The 14,228-nt window shown below is 35.8% G+C and overlaps 1 pseudogene; it reads left to right on the top strand.

Moving 5' to 3' along the window:
• The first annotated feature begins 7,433 nt into the window (after window positions 1-7,433).
• On the top strand, window positions 7,434-13,188 carry LOC127424454 (perilipin-3-like; annotated as a pseudogene).
• Window positions 13,189-14,228: the final 1,040 nt, after the last annotated feature.

Consider the following 14,228-nt stretch of genomic DNA (forward strand, 5'->3'; position numbering starts at 1 on the left):
ATGTCAAGTTAAAAAGAACTTAAACTCTTAAAGGTCTCGAGTCAAGACACATACGTTTTGCTCTTTTGTGGCGCTGCGTGTAATTTTAGTGCAAAAACAAATGCATTCAAGCATGTGAACGGCACGAGACATGATTTCAAACACTGCGCTGAAATAAAAAATATATATTTTGAATATTAGCTAATATATAGGACAGTGTGATTACACAAATACTGTCAACACAAGTCGCGCCAGCTTCTAGCAGAATTAAAACTAATAAACGTATTCAGAGCTGAATACTGTGGCTGTTCACTTGCGAAAAAACTTGGAATAATTTCACGGCTCCCAAAAGCTGTCTTGTTAAATACAAAGAAATGAATATGTCTGCCACTGTATGTCAGTGGATGGGTGTTACACTTTAAAAATAAAATGCAATAAAAGATGCGGGGAGACGAGAGTAGCAGAAACACAGACACATTTATTGACCGTTCTATATTTAGAAAAATAAAAATAAAAAAAAATAAACTCAGCGACCTCCGAAGTTCAGACAGTGATGACCACAAACTCAAATACAATTAGAGTTGATATATTTGAGCATTTATGTAAACATTTAAATTCCACAAGTCATGATTTGAAAGGCGTCAACAGACAATCCAAACTTGAGCGCTTGCAAATTGCAATGTTGACAGCTTTGTCGATTATAAGCAGGAGCAACAGTGCATTGCTCGTTTACAGAGACGCATAATAACGCCATTTGCATTTCTGATGGTTTATACATGTGCGGGCTCACACTAACTCAAGCATCAGCTGCTAAATGCACTGACAGGCTCCAAGACACTGATAAATGGTTACTGCCAGTGTTACATTTGCATACCGGTGTGAGGGACTTCAGAATTTCACAAATAACACAAAGAACAAAGTATTCCTCTCACTTGGTTTTGCTCGCGTGTCCCCTCCGTGTGTGAATGATGCAAAGATCTATTGGGATTTTACTAAAGTTCGTCACTGAAAAGGTTTGCTCACAGACTTAAAACAGGCACTAAACAGCACATGCAGCCTCACGAATGGACACATTTTCTGCATCACACATTTCTTTGAGCATAATATTGCACTATTGAGGGCTAAGAATTTGATTTATTTATTTTTCGAAGATTGAATGTAAGGTTGCCAGATTGCATAAATTGAGTGGGAATCATTCAACAATGGAGCTTGGATGCCCTCTTTTGGACATTTCTTGTAATTGCCACTCATTACATATACACATTATGACAGTTTTCTATTATTTTTACATTTCAGTTGATATTTGTATTATATTTTATTTATATAAAAATTAAGACATATGTTTTTTTAACAGTAAACTTTAAAAACCAAGCTTGCCAAATACCTCAAAACACATGAATATGCACAAAAAGGAATGATCACATTTAATGCATTGCCATGGGAACAGTATTTAAGATATCAAGAATCCCTTTGGAATTTTAAATCTGCAATATCTTGACATTATTCAAAATTTTTTTGAAGCAATTCAGGCGAAAATAATAGGGATTTTTCAAAGTCTGTTAAAAGTGACACACTTCCTTTCGCCAGTTGGTGGTGCTACAACCGTGACCCACAATAGTCAGGTCAATGTGATCAGCCTGCAAGGACAAACATTTGGATCAATTTTGATGTTATTAATTTTCTGCACGCAGAAGATATGAGACATTTTCTTATTCAATTTTTTTGATGTTATTTTATCGCTTCGCCATGGCAACAACATTCGATTTATCAAAAATCCCTTCGCAATTTAGCATCGTCAATGTCTTGGCATGATATCACCCACATTTGGTACCTGTAACATGAAATCCCTGGGAGGAGTATATCAAATTCCTTAACATGCATTTTTCAAACAATCCAAAATGGCCAACTTCCTTTTGGGCAGAGCTTATGACTGTCAGCGTGAAAGTTGTCCGGCTTGATGAGATCTATATGTGTACAAAGTTTGGTGACTGTAGCTCAAAAGGGATGAGCTACATAGCCCCCCGAACATGCCCATGTTCTGGGTGGTGCCACAGAGCCCCTCCCACACCCCCCCACCAGTAACTCTGTCACGCCCTAATGGCCAGCGACTCTGATGTGTGTGCAAACTTTCGAGAGTTTTCACGCATTTTATGTACCTAAAAGTACTGAAAACCTTGAAAAGAATAATAATAATAATAAATATAGTTGCGAGCAGCGATGACGGATCCAAGCACCATGGGTCCATTTCCACCTGTTGGCTTTTGGAAAACAATGCAAGGTGGACACATGCTTTTTGGCATTATTCTAAACAATTTTGAAGCAATTTGGGTAAATATAAGATAACTATTTTAAAGTCTTTTGGAGAGCCACATTTGTTTGTGACTCAGAATAGTAAAATCTGTCTGATTAGCCTCCAACATACATCTCAGTTTTGATCTAAATCACACATTGCACATAGAAGACATGAGACACTTCTTGTTTCACATTTTTTGCCATTAATTTAATGTCTTGCTATGGCAACACCATTTGATATTTCAAAATCTATTTGCAATTTAGCATCTTCAGTGTTTTGGTATAATGTTGTGTAAATGTGGTGATAATCTCATGAATCCCCTAGAAGTATTTAAAAGTTCAGAGACTGCAGTATTCAAAGAATCCAACATGGTTGACTTCCTGCTGGGTGGAGCTAATAATTATAATTCTGAAAGTTGTTCAGCTTGATGAGAACTACATATGTACCAATTTTGGTGACTGTAGGTGAAAATGGGGTGCTATAAATGCTGTCTTAGATGCCCTTTTTTGAGTTTGAGTTCTTTGTTTGTTATTAAAAATGTCATCAATGTTCACAAACTTGTAATCAAATTAAAGCTTAAAAACTCAACTTTCATCTTCTGCAGTCTATTTTGCAATTAGAACATTACAGTGAAAACATATTTTAAAATGTTAAAAGAGTGCATTTTTAAAATATGCGAAGTGAGTGTCAGTACTTATGTTTCATGTTTTCTGCTTAAGATCTGATCCAATGACTGAATTAAAAACAGCATGCATTTCATTGTGAGGGTCAACTGATGAAAATGCTAAAACCACATCAGATTGGTTAAGTAACATTATTACCTTCTAGTTGAAGTTCTGTTACTATTTTTGCATCTGTGATTATTTGGCAGCTTTAATCCCCTGAAATGTCCGCTAATATTATGCCAAATGTTTAAACAGAAGTTTATTATACAGGACAAGCTTGTATGTATGTAAATATGTTTTGATGCTATTTGTTAAAATAAATGTCAGCCTGCAAGGACAAACATTTGGCTCAATTTTGATGTTTTTAATTTTCTGCATGCAGAAGATATGAGACATTTCCTTATTCCAAAAATAGGGCCTCTGCACTTTCAGTGCTTGGGCCCTAATTAGAGTAAAAAACATAAGATGTTTCTTCGCTTTATCTGAACTAAAATCAATACGTTTTTGAAAGAGATTCACATCTTTTGCAAGAGTAGTACCTCACCTATTCTTTCATTGCTTATTACTAGATTAAATAATGTACATACAATGACATGTAAAAGTTCTCTTCTCAGGTTAAAGGAAGTCTTAATCATGTATATCTTTATTTTCTTTCTGAGCTCTTATCTGATATGGTAAACTAGCCTACATCTTTAAAACTTTACACAAGTATGGCAAGTGCGTGCATTTCTTGAAGGGATAGTTTACCCAAAAATTTTTATTCTCTTATCATTTAGTCATCCTCATGCCATACCAGATGTGTGAATTTTTTCTTCTGTAGAACACAAAGTGAGATTTTTAGAAGAATATCTCAGCTCTGTAGGTCCATGCAATGCAAGTGAATGATGACCAAAACTTTGAAACTCCAAAAAGCATATACAGGCAGCATAAAAGTAATCCATAATACTCTAGTGGTTTAATCCTTGTATTCTGAAGCAATCCAATCGGTTTTGTATGAGAACAGACCTAAATATATTACTCCTTTTTCCACTATAAATCTTGACATCAGCAGTCTCCTTGGCAATCATGATTTCAAGCTTGATTACACTTCCTAGCTCCATCGAGCGCTTTGTGCGCACATCAAACATTATGAAGTGTAACCGAACTCGAAATCACGATCTTGCCCAGAGACTGATGTACAGTGGCAAAATGTACAGTGAAAATCTTAGTTTGTGTTCTGCAGAAGAAAGAAATTCATACACATCTGGGATGTTATGAGGGTGAGTAAATGATTAGAGAATTAAAATTTTCTGTAAACTACAGTAAAAGTCTTAGGCACATAAGATGTTTCACAAAAACATTTGTCTTAAGGTGGTTATTTATATCTGCTACTTTAGTGTGTCAATAGGAAATATACATTTTATACTCCCAAACATTCCTTTTGCAAATAGAATAGAATAGAAGAACAGGGAGCCCTGCAACAGACGGCATGACCCTCACAGAGCCCCCTACTCACATCGGGTCAGTCTGGGATTACACGAAGAGACAGAAGTAATTGAGACAGCCTAAATAAATAAAAGAACTGTGGCGAATTCTCCAAAAAGCTTGGAACATCCTATCTGCCAACAACCAAGAAAAACTGTGTCCAGGTGTAAGTAGGAGAATTGGTGCTGTTTTCAAGGCAAAAGTGTTCACACAAAATATTGATTTAGCTCTTTTTCTGTTTACTGGACTTTGTATGACGTTAATTGATTAATGAAAACTATTTATGTCATTATTTTTTTAAGAAATCCTCGCAAAGTTTTTCACAGTTGCCTAAAAACTTTGCACAGTACTGTATTCCTTTAATGTGACTTGCCATGTAGGACATGGAACAACATCCTTGTTGGTCTTGGAACAACCTTATAATCAACCAATCAGATTTTAGTGTTCGGGTTTGGATAAGAGTTGGGTTTGGCAGGGTTAACAACATTCTTTCAATCTAACAGTTCTTTTTCTAACCGTCATGGGGTCCCGTGTGGGTCAGGTGGTCAGTAATGGTGTAGATAAGGCCCTGTTCAGCTTGATGAGAACTACATATGTACCAATTTTGGTGACTGTAGGTGAAAATGGGGTGCTATAAATGCTGTCTTAGATGCCCTTTTTTGAGTTTGAGTTCTTTGTTTGTTATTAAAAATGTCATCAATGTTCACAAACTTGTAATCAAATTAAAGCTTAAAAACTCAACTTTCATCTTCTGCAGTCTATTTTGCAATTAGAACATTACAGTGAAAACATATTTAAAAATGTTAAAAGAGTGCATTTTTAAAATATGCGAAGTGAGTGCCAGTACTTATGTTTCATGTTTTCTGCTTAAGATCTGATCCAATGACTGAATTAAAAACAGCATGCATTTCATTGTGAGGGTCAACTGATGAAAATGCTAAAACCACATCAGATTGGTTAAGTAACATTATTACCTTCTAGTTGAAGTTCTGTTACTATTTTTGCATCTGTGATTATTTGGCAGCTTTAATCCCCTGAAATGTCCGCTAATATTATGCCAAATGTTTAAACAGAAGTTTATTATACAGGACAAGCTTGTATGTATGTAAATATGTTTTGATGCTATTTGTTAAAATAAATGTCAGCCTGCAAGGACAAACATTTGGCTCAATTTTGATGTTTTTAATTTTCTGCATGCAGAAGATATGAGACATTTCCTTATTCCAAAAATAGGGCCTCTGCACTTTCAGTGCTTGGGCCCTAATTAGAGTAAAAAACATAAGATGTTTCTTCGCTTTATCTGAACTAAAATCAATACGTTTTTGAAAGAGATTCACATCTTTTGCAAGAGTAGTACCTCACCTATTCTTTCATTGCTTATTACTAGATTAAATAATGTACATACAATGACATGTAAAAGTTCTCTTCTCAGGTTAAAGGAAGTCTTAATCATGTATATCTTTATTTTCTTTCTGAGCTCTTATCTGATATGGTAAACTAGCCTACATCTTTAAAACTTTACACAAGTATGGCAAGTGCGTGCATTTCTTGAAGGGATAGTTTACCCAAAAATTTTTATTCTCTTATCATTTAGTCACCCTCATGCCATACCAGATGTGTGAATTTTTTCTTCTGTAGAACACAAAGTGAGATTTTTAGAAGAATATCTCAGCTCTGTAGGTCCATGCAATGCAAGTGAATGATGACCAAAACTTTGAAACTCCAAAAAGCATATACAGGCAGCATAAAAGTAATCCATAATACTCTAGTGGTTTAATCCTTGTATTCTGAAGCAATCCAATCGGTTTTGTATGAGAACAGACCTAAATATATTACTCCTTTTTCCACTATAAATCTTGACATCAGCAGTCTCCTTGGCAATCATGATTTCAAGCTTGATTACACTTCCTAGCTCCATCGAGCGCTTTGTGCGCACATCAAACATTATGAAGTGTAACCGAACTCGAAATCACGATCTTGCCCAGAGACTGATGTACAGTGGCAAAATGTACAGTGAAAATCTTAGTTTGTGTTCTGCAGAAGAAAGAAATTCATACACATCTGGGATGTTATGAGGGTGAGTAAATGATTAGAGAATTAAAATTTTCTGTAAACTACAGTAAAAGTCTTAGGCACATAAGATGTTTCACAAAAACATTTGTCTTAAGGTGGTTATTTATATCTGCTACTTTAGTGTGTCAATAGGAAATATACATTTTATACTCCCAAACATTCCTTTTGCAAATAGAATAGAATAGAAGAACAGGGAGCCCTGCAACAGATGGCATGACCCTCACAGAGCCCCCTACTCACATCGGGTCAGTCTGGGATTACACGAAGAGACAGAAGTAATTGAGACAGCCTAAATAAATAAAAGAACTGTGGCGAATTCTCCAAAAAGCTTGGAACATCCTATCTGCCAACAACCAAGAAAAACTGTGTCCAGGTGTAAGTAGGAGAATTGGTGCTGTTTTCAAGGCAAAAGTGTTCACACAAAATATTGATTTAGCTCTTTTTCTGTTTACTGGACTTTGTATGACGTTAATTGATTAATGAAAACTATTTATGTCATTATTTTTTTAAGAAATCCTCGCAAAGTTTTTCACAGTTGCCTAAAAACTTTGCACAGTACTGTATTCCTTTAATGTGACTTGCCATGTAGGACATGGAACAACATCCTTGTTGGTCTTGGAACAACCTTATAATCAACCAATCAGATTTTAGTGTTCGGGTTTGGATAAGAGTTGGGTTTGGCAGGGTTAACAACATTCTTTCAATCTAACAGTTCTTTTTCGTTTTTAAAGGTAGTTATAGGGTTAGGTTTTTAAGGATAGAGTTTGTTTGATTGGAATGTTTCTCCAGGACTATCAAAGGATTGGATGTTGACTTGTGTAAATTATATTGTCATCTAATACAGTTACCTTTTCTGTGGTCCCCCCATCTCTCTGTGGAGATGACGATATATTATGAGATAACAATTCTCATTTTAGAATCAGTTTTCTCTGTTTAATACTGGAATATTTTCCCTTAGAATGTCTGACAATGAGAAAACAGGTGGGATGGACAAAGAGACATCACAGACTAGCCATGAGCAACAGGTCTGTTATATATTTTCTAAACCTCCTATATACACAGGTACACAACAAGAGTTATGTTCCTTTCCAGTCATAAAACTTTTTACATACTGTATAATACATTGGGCCGCCTTATTCATTAAAAATGAGCAGAACAAATTTCTGTGTATTCTTACGTAATTGTCAATTCTATGTGGCGATTGATGCAAAAATGGTTTTAGAAACAATTTAGACGAAATTTGTTCTGATAGTGTTATATGAATGAGGTCCATTGTGCATAAAAAGTATGTGTAAACAACATAACAAAATCAAACTCTGAATTACAATGAATATAGTTCAATACACTTTAATGCCGTATTTCAGAGCATAGGATCCAGGGTGGGTAATCTGCCATTGGTAAGTTCAGCATGTGGTGCAGTGTACAATGCCTACAGCACTACTAAAGACAGTGTGCCACTCCTGAAAGGAGTAATGGAGGTGGCAGAGAGTGGGGTGCGCACTTTGGGTGCTGCTGCTACAACAGGTTCCAAACCCATACTAGACCGACTGGAACAGCAGAGTAAGTAGTCTTCACCCGATAGTTCACCCGACTACTTTTTAGTTCATTTACTACTCACCATCATGTTTCAAACCGGTATGACTTTCGTTCTTACGTTGACCACAAAATAAGATGTTATTAGATTGTTAGGGACCGACAGCCTCTTTCACCATACACTTTCATTTTATGCTAAAGAGCAGCAGCAACATTATTAAAAATGTTGTATGTATTTCACGTAAGAATGTAAAGTAATACAGGTTTGTAACAACAACAAAAGTTTCATTTTTGGGTGAACTGTACTATTAAGCCCAGATGCAATTATTGTCTTTAATGCCTTAAAGTAGCCTATTGTTTATCCTTTTTTCTGACTGCATTATTCTTCAAACACATTCCACATTGTAGTGTACAACGGAGCTAAAAGCCCTCTGGGGTGAAAGGAACATTTGATTTTATCTTCTCCCAAAACACTAAATAGCAACAAAAACTAAAAACCTGTTTGTCAGTATGCACTGCACTGATCATCACGTGCAATATCTAAAGGTTGATTTTGTGGTAATTTGATCTAATATTTAATCGTTTTTACAATGTTTTGCAAGTTTATGTAGCTAATGAAAATCCTATAAACTATCACATTTGAGACAAGAGACAAAATACTTATTTGTCATTTATAGTTTTGTTCAAGGTTATGAAATTAAAAGTTTTTCTAACTTAACTGTCCAAAAAGTGAAAGGGTAGTATTTGGGGTAAAAAGCTCCCCTGTTGCTGGGGCTAAAGGCCCCTATTAAGCACCTTGTTTTTCTTAAGTGGAGGGAATAGATTTATTATGAAGAATGTTCAAAGTGGGCTCACATTGAGTGACCCAATTACAGTTAGAGATTAATTTGTTTATAGAATACTTGAGATGTTATGAAATGCCAAATGTGATTAAATTAACAGGAAATGGTGCACCTTTTCTGAAGTGGCTGTTTTGAATAAACATTATCTTAATTTGTTACACAAAAAAAGTATTTTGCTGTCTCAGAATTATTTGCACTAGCTGACAAATTTTGCATTATAACTATTAACTATTTCCCCTACAGTGTATCTACACAATATCACTATAAATCCCCTGGGGAACTTTTACCTCAAGTGTGGGGGGAAAGGCCCAGATGCCACCTTTTTTTTTATTTATTTATTTATTTATTTTTTTACATATAAAATAAAAAATACGTATTTTTATCAAAGCGACCTTCTGTTATTATTTCTTTTCATACAAATTATGTTGCTCCATTAATATTCATTCAATTTAATTTTTCAATCTTGATACACTTTATGACCTGAAAAAAAAGCAAATTTTCCTTAAGGTGTGCCATTAGCCCCATTGTACCCTATTAACAAAGTTGTACTGCAAACAGCAGCTGATTTGAGTTTTTTCTCTTTTGCAGTTTCAGTGGTAAATGAATACGCTATGAAAGGGCTGGACAAGGTAGAAGAAAAACTTCCCATTTTACAACAACCAGCAGACAAGGTAATGCTTGACAGTCTTAGTCTGTTTGTAACCTATAGCATTTGGCCTGGGAATTGATAAAGGGATATTAATTGGCACTTATTTGGTATTTCTCCATTGCAGTTGGTATCAGACACAGTGGGCATGGTGTACCAATCTGTGTCAGGAGCTAAGGATGCTGTGGTGGGGGGTGTGTTGGGGTGTGTGGAAAAGACACGTATGGCCATGACTGGAGGCATAAAAACCGTCATGGGGTCCCGTGTGGGTCAGGTGGTCAGTAATGGTGTAGATAAGGCCCTTACACATTCTGAAGTCTGGGTGGATCAAAACCTTCCACTCAGTGAGAAAGAGCTTGGTGAGTAAAGTTGTGTTTTAGACACAGAAATTTTATTACTATGAAGAAATTGTGAAAATTATCTTTTTTTTTTTTTTTTTTTTTTTTTTAAGGGTAAGTTAAAGGTAAAATTAGTTATTGTGTGTTCTCTTCTGAAATTAACTTTGTGTTTGAAAACACATGGTCACAATGAAATTCTGAGGATCACATTCTTGTTTGAAAGATTTTGTTGTTTCAGTTGTGACAACAGCATGCTAAATGAAGCAATAAGGATTGCAGGCCCGTTTCACTTTCAAGTCCTAATAATGCATTATTACCAAGTAATGTGATTAATTACAAGCTGACTTGAATCTGAAAGTGTTTGTTAATACAACATTTTTGTGTAGGTATTAAGAAATATAAAGTTTAAATAAATTATTATTTCAGCTCATTAGGGCTATGTGTCTTAAAGGAATAGTTCACCCAAAAATAAAAATTCTCTCATCATTTATTCACCCTCATGCCATCCCAGATGTGTATGATTTTCTGTCTTCTGAAAAGAAATTAAGATTTTTAGAAGAATATTTCAGCTCTGTAGGCCCAAGAATTCATGTGAATGGTGGGCAGAACTTTGACGCTCCAAAAAGCACATAAAGGAACAACAACAAAAAAAAAAACAACCCTTACGATTCCAGTGGTTAAATCCATGTCTTCAGAAGCTATAAGACAGGTGTGAGTGAGAAATGGATCAATATTCAAGTCCTTTTTACTATAAATCTCCACGTTTGACCAGCCCCATCCAGAATGTGGTGATATTCACAAAGAATATGAATCTCCAAAATAAGACAAAAAAGAAGAATGTGGAAGTGAAAGTGGAGATTTATAGTAAGAAAGGACTTAACTATTGATCTGTTTCTCACCCACACTTGTATCGCTTCAGAAGACATGGATTTAAACACTGGAGTCTTATGGATTACTTTTATGTTGGCTTTTAGAGCTTTTTGGCGCTTCAAAGTTTTGGCTACCATTCACTGGCATTGTATGGACCTACAGAGCTGAGATATTCTTAAAAAAAATTTTTGTTTGTGTTCTGCAGAAGAATGAAAGTCACACACATCTGTGATGACCTGAGGGTGAGTAAATAATGAGAATATTTTTTTTTTTTTTTTGTACTTTTCCTTTAAAGGGATAGTTCACCCAAAAAATGAAAAGTTTGTAATTATTCACATACCCTTGTGTTTTTCCAATGTTGAAATGATTTTCTTTCTTCCATGGAACACAAAAAGAGATGTTAGGCAGAATCTTAGCCTCAGTTAGCATTAAAGGGATAGTTTATCCCAAAATGAAAATGCAGTCATTGTTTACTCACCCCTGTGTTGCTATAACCCAGTATGACTTTCTTTTTCTTAACACAAAGGGAGAAATTGTGAAAAAATCTTGTGCTCAGTGATGTCATAAAATGGCAGTTTATGGTGACCACATCTTCAAGCTTCAAAAGGACACAAAAGTATAATTCAGCAGTCTAATAACTTATTCCATGAGACTTACGATTCTTATGAAAGCATACAACAATATTTGGTGAGAAACAAACCGAAATCTAATGTATTATTTAGTGAAACCGTTGAGCGACCGTTGCTCTGCGTGTTCATGAGACTGCACGAGAGCAAGTTCAAATAGCCTCCAGTCACGAAATGGGGCGTTCAAGCAAAAACTCGTTTTGTTTATCTAAAAACAGGTCCACCATAGCGACACAACACAGCTGTACACAAACCAGAAAACCGAACTTACTAAATATGTCTGATGAGTTTGTAGTCAGAGAATAGATTCATTTTTATGTCCCGCCTCATTTGTTTGACCAGAGTACTCAATCAAACAGCTATAGATAGAGGAAGTGGGAATGTCTTGTCTCCATTTTGAACCTGTGAGCATTTGTGACAGACCTCTATGGGGTCTCAAATGGGGTTATAACAACACAGGGATGAGTAAACAATGACTGAATGTTCATTTTGGGGTGAACTATCCCTTTAACTTTCATCTGTTTTCCATATAATGAAAGTGAATGATGACCGTGGCTTACAGTCTGCTAGAAAACTCCTTTTGTGTTCCATAGAAGAAAGAAAGTCACATGCGTTTGGAACAATACAAGGGTGAGTAAATGGTGAATTTTCATTTATGGGTGAACTATCCCTTTAAGCTTACTTGGTTTGAACATATATGTAATTTAGATTGTTTGCTCACGCTAGTACATAGAGAAAACAATGTACCATATCAAGGTTTTGGTATTGATCTCATTATTGTACATTCTGCCTACAGCTGCCCTGGCTGAACCAAGGCCTGGCGAAGAGGAAGGATTCATAGTGACTTCTCACCCCAGCTACTTTGTCCGCCTGGGTAAGCTGTCTGCCAAGGTCCGGGAGAGGGCACTTGAGCAATCCCTTATTAGGGCCCGTAAAGCCAGAGACACCACACATGTGGCTGTGACTCAAATCACCAGCACTTTAGACTTGCTGGAAACTGCCCGGGCTACCTTAGCCAGTGCTAACCAGCAGCTAGGGGGCGCTCCAGAGCAGTTACTTCAGCGCTAGAAAGAATGGAAGGAAGGGCATCCCAAGGAACTGGAGAAAGAAGGAACACGGGAGGCAGAGGTGGATGCTGCACAAGACCAGAGAGATGTAGGGATGTTTATAGTATTTGTAGTTTTTGGACTTTTATTTGCAATGCATAACAAAAGTTTGCTCTCAAACACAAGTTCTTCATGCTAAAAAAAAAAAAAAAAGTACTTATTATGTGTGTATGTGTCTGTCAGGCATATTCTTAGTGTATATGTCATTGTCTCCCCATAGCAGCTGGAGGGGAGAGCCCTGTCGATGGTTCAAAGTCTAAGTGACCAGCTGAAGGTCACATGTTCAGGGGTTGTGTCCAGTGTACAGGGTATCCCAGGCACTGTGCAGGAACAGCTTCTTAATGCTCAACATACAGCTGAAGAACTCCAGGCATCTCTGGCCAGCACCAGGACACTCACTCCCTTCCTCCTACAGCAGACACGCCAGCAGATAACCCAGGTATTGATATTTTGAGTGAACGCCAATTGTTGTGCTCTGTTCTGTTTTAAAACTGGTCTGGTGTAATGATGATGTTGATTGTGTATCTTACTCTTTCAATAGGTACGACAATCTTTGGATGGAGTTGTAGAGTATCTCCTCAATAACACGCCTCTCAATTGGTTGGTTGGGCCCTTTGCACCTCAGATAACAGAGAAAGGATGATCTGAAAATGGCACCCATTTCTTGATGAATGACATTAATATATGCTCCAAATTGTCACATTGTAATTATTTCCATTTTAAAATACACATTAAAATGTTCCATTTATTGCAAATAAAAATACATATTATTAGTTCATCAATGTCAGTATTTTAAACCTAGAGTATTGGAAATGTACTAATGAGCTAATAAATGTCTATTGAAGATGATCTCAACTGAAAGAAAGCAAACCCCGTACTATATTGTCCCTGATTTTGTACTGAATATATTTCTTTTCATAGAAAAGCATGAGATTGCTTGTTTATCACAATAAATAAATTGAGGAAATAAAATAACTTTTGTCAAAGCATTCATTTGTTTTTGCTTAATTTGTTTTATCAATTTCTGTTGACACAAATGAAGGATTCTACAAAATTAAGGATTCTACTTCTTTTTAATAGGTAATATACTGTCTAACAGCATAATACACAGTTGTTACAATATTGTTAGATGTATACATAAATGAATAATACTGTGAGTGCAATCATTAAAATCATGTCAAGACTGAATACTTTTACAGAAAGGTGCTGAATTTGGAAGCTTGACATTCAACTTGAAATAAAAGCATACACATTCTAAAAGAAAGAGTTGGAGAAAAAAGCACTTAAAGGAAAATTTCAGGTTCCATACAAGTTAACCACAATCAACAGAATTTGGGGTGTATTGTTGAATACTACTCAAAATAATTTTCATGAATCCCTCTATTTCTTTAAAAAAATAAATAAAAAAAAAAATAAAAAATAAAAAAACAAGGTTACAGTGAGGCACTTACAATGTAAGTGAATGGGGCCAATTTTGGAGGGTTCCAAGATAGAATGTGAAAAGCACTTACACTAAATTTTCATGTATTATTTGAGCTGTAAAGTTGTTAAAATTGTCGTTTTGTGTGGCGGACTACTAAATTACCATTATTACAGGGTTTACGACGTCACATCGTCATAGCAACAAAGTTGTAAAAATGAATATAACTTTACACAGAAAAGCCATGATGAAATTATTAATCCATGAGTTAAAGTGTCCAATAACAGTGTGGATTAAGCCAGTATTATTCAGTTAATCATGTGATCCTAACATGGCAGCCCCCACGAGGGGACCCTCTCTATGTACAATAAAA

The sequence above is a fragment of the Myxocyprinus asiaticus genome, chromosome 33, assembly GCF_019703515.2.
Source record: "Myxocyprinus asiaticus isolate MX2 ecotype Aquarium Trade chromosome 33, UBuf_Myxa_2, whole genome shotgun sequence".
In the NCBI taxonomy this organism is placed as follows: domain Eukaryota; kingdom Metazoa; phylum Chordata; class Actinopteri; order Cypriniformes; family Catostomidae; genus Myxocyprinus; species Myxocyprinus asiaticus.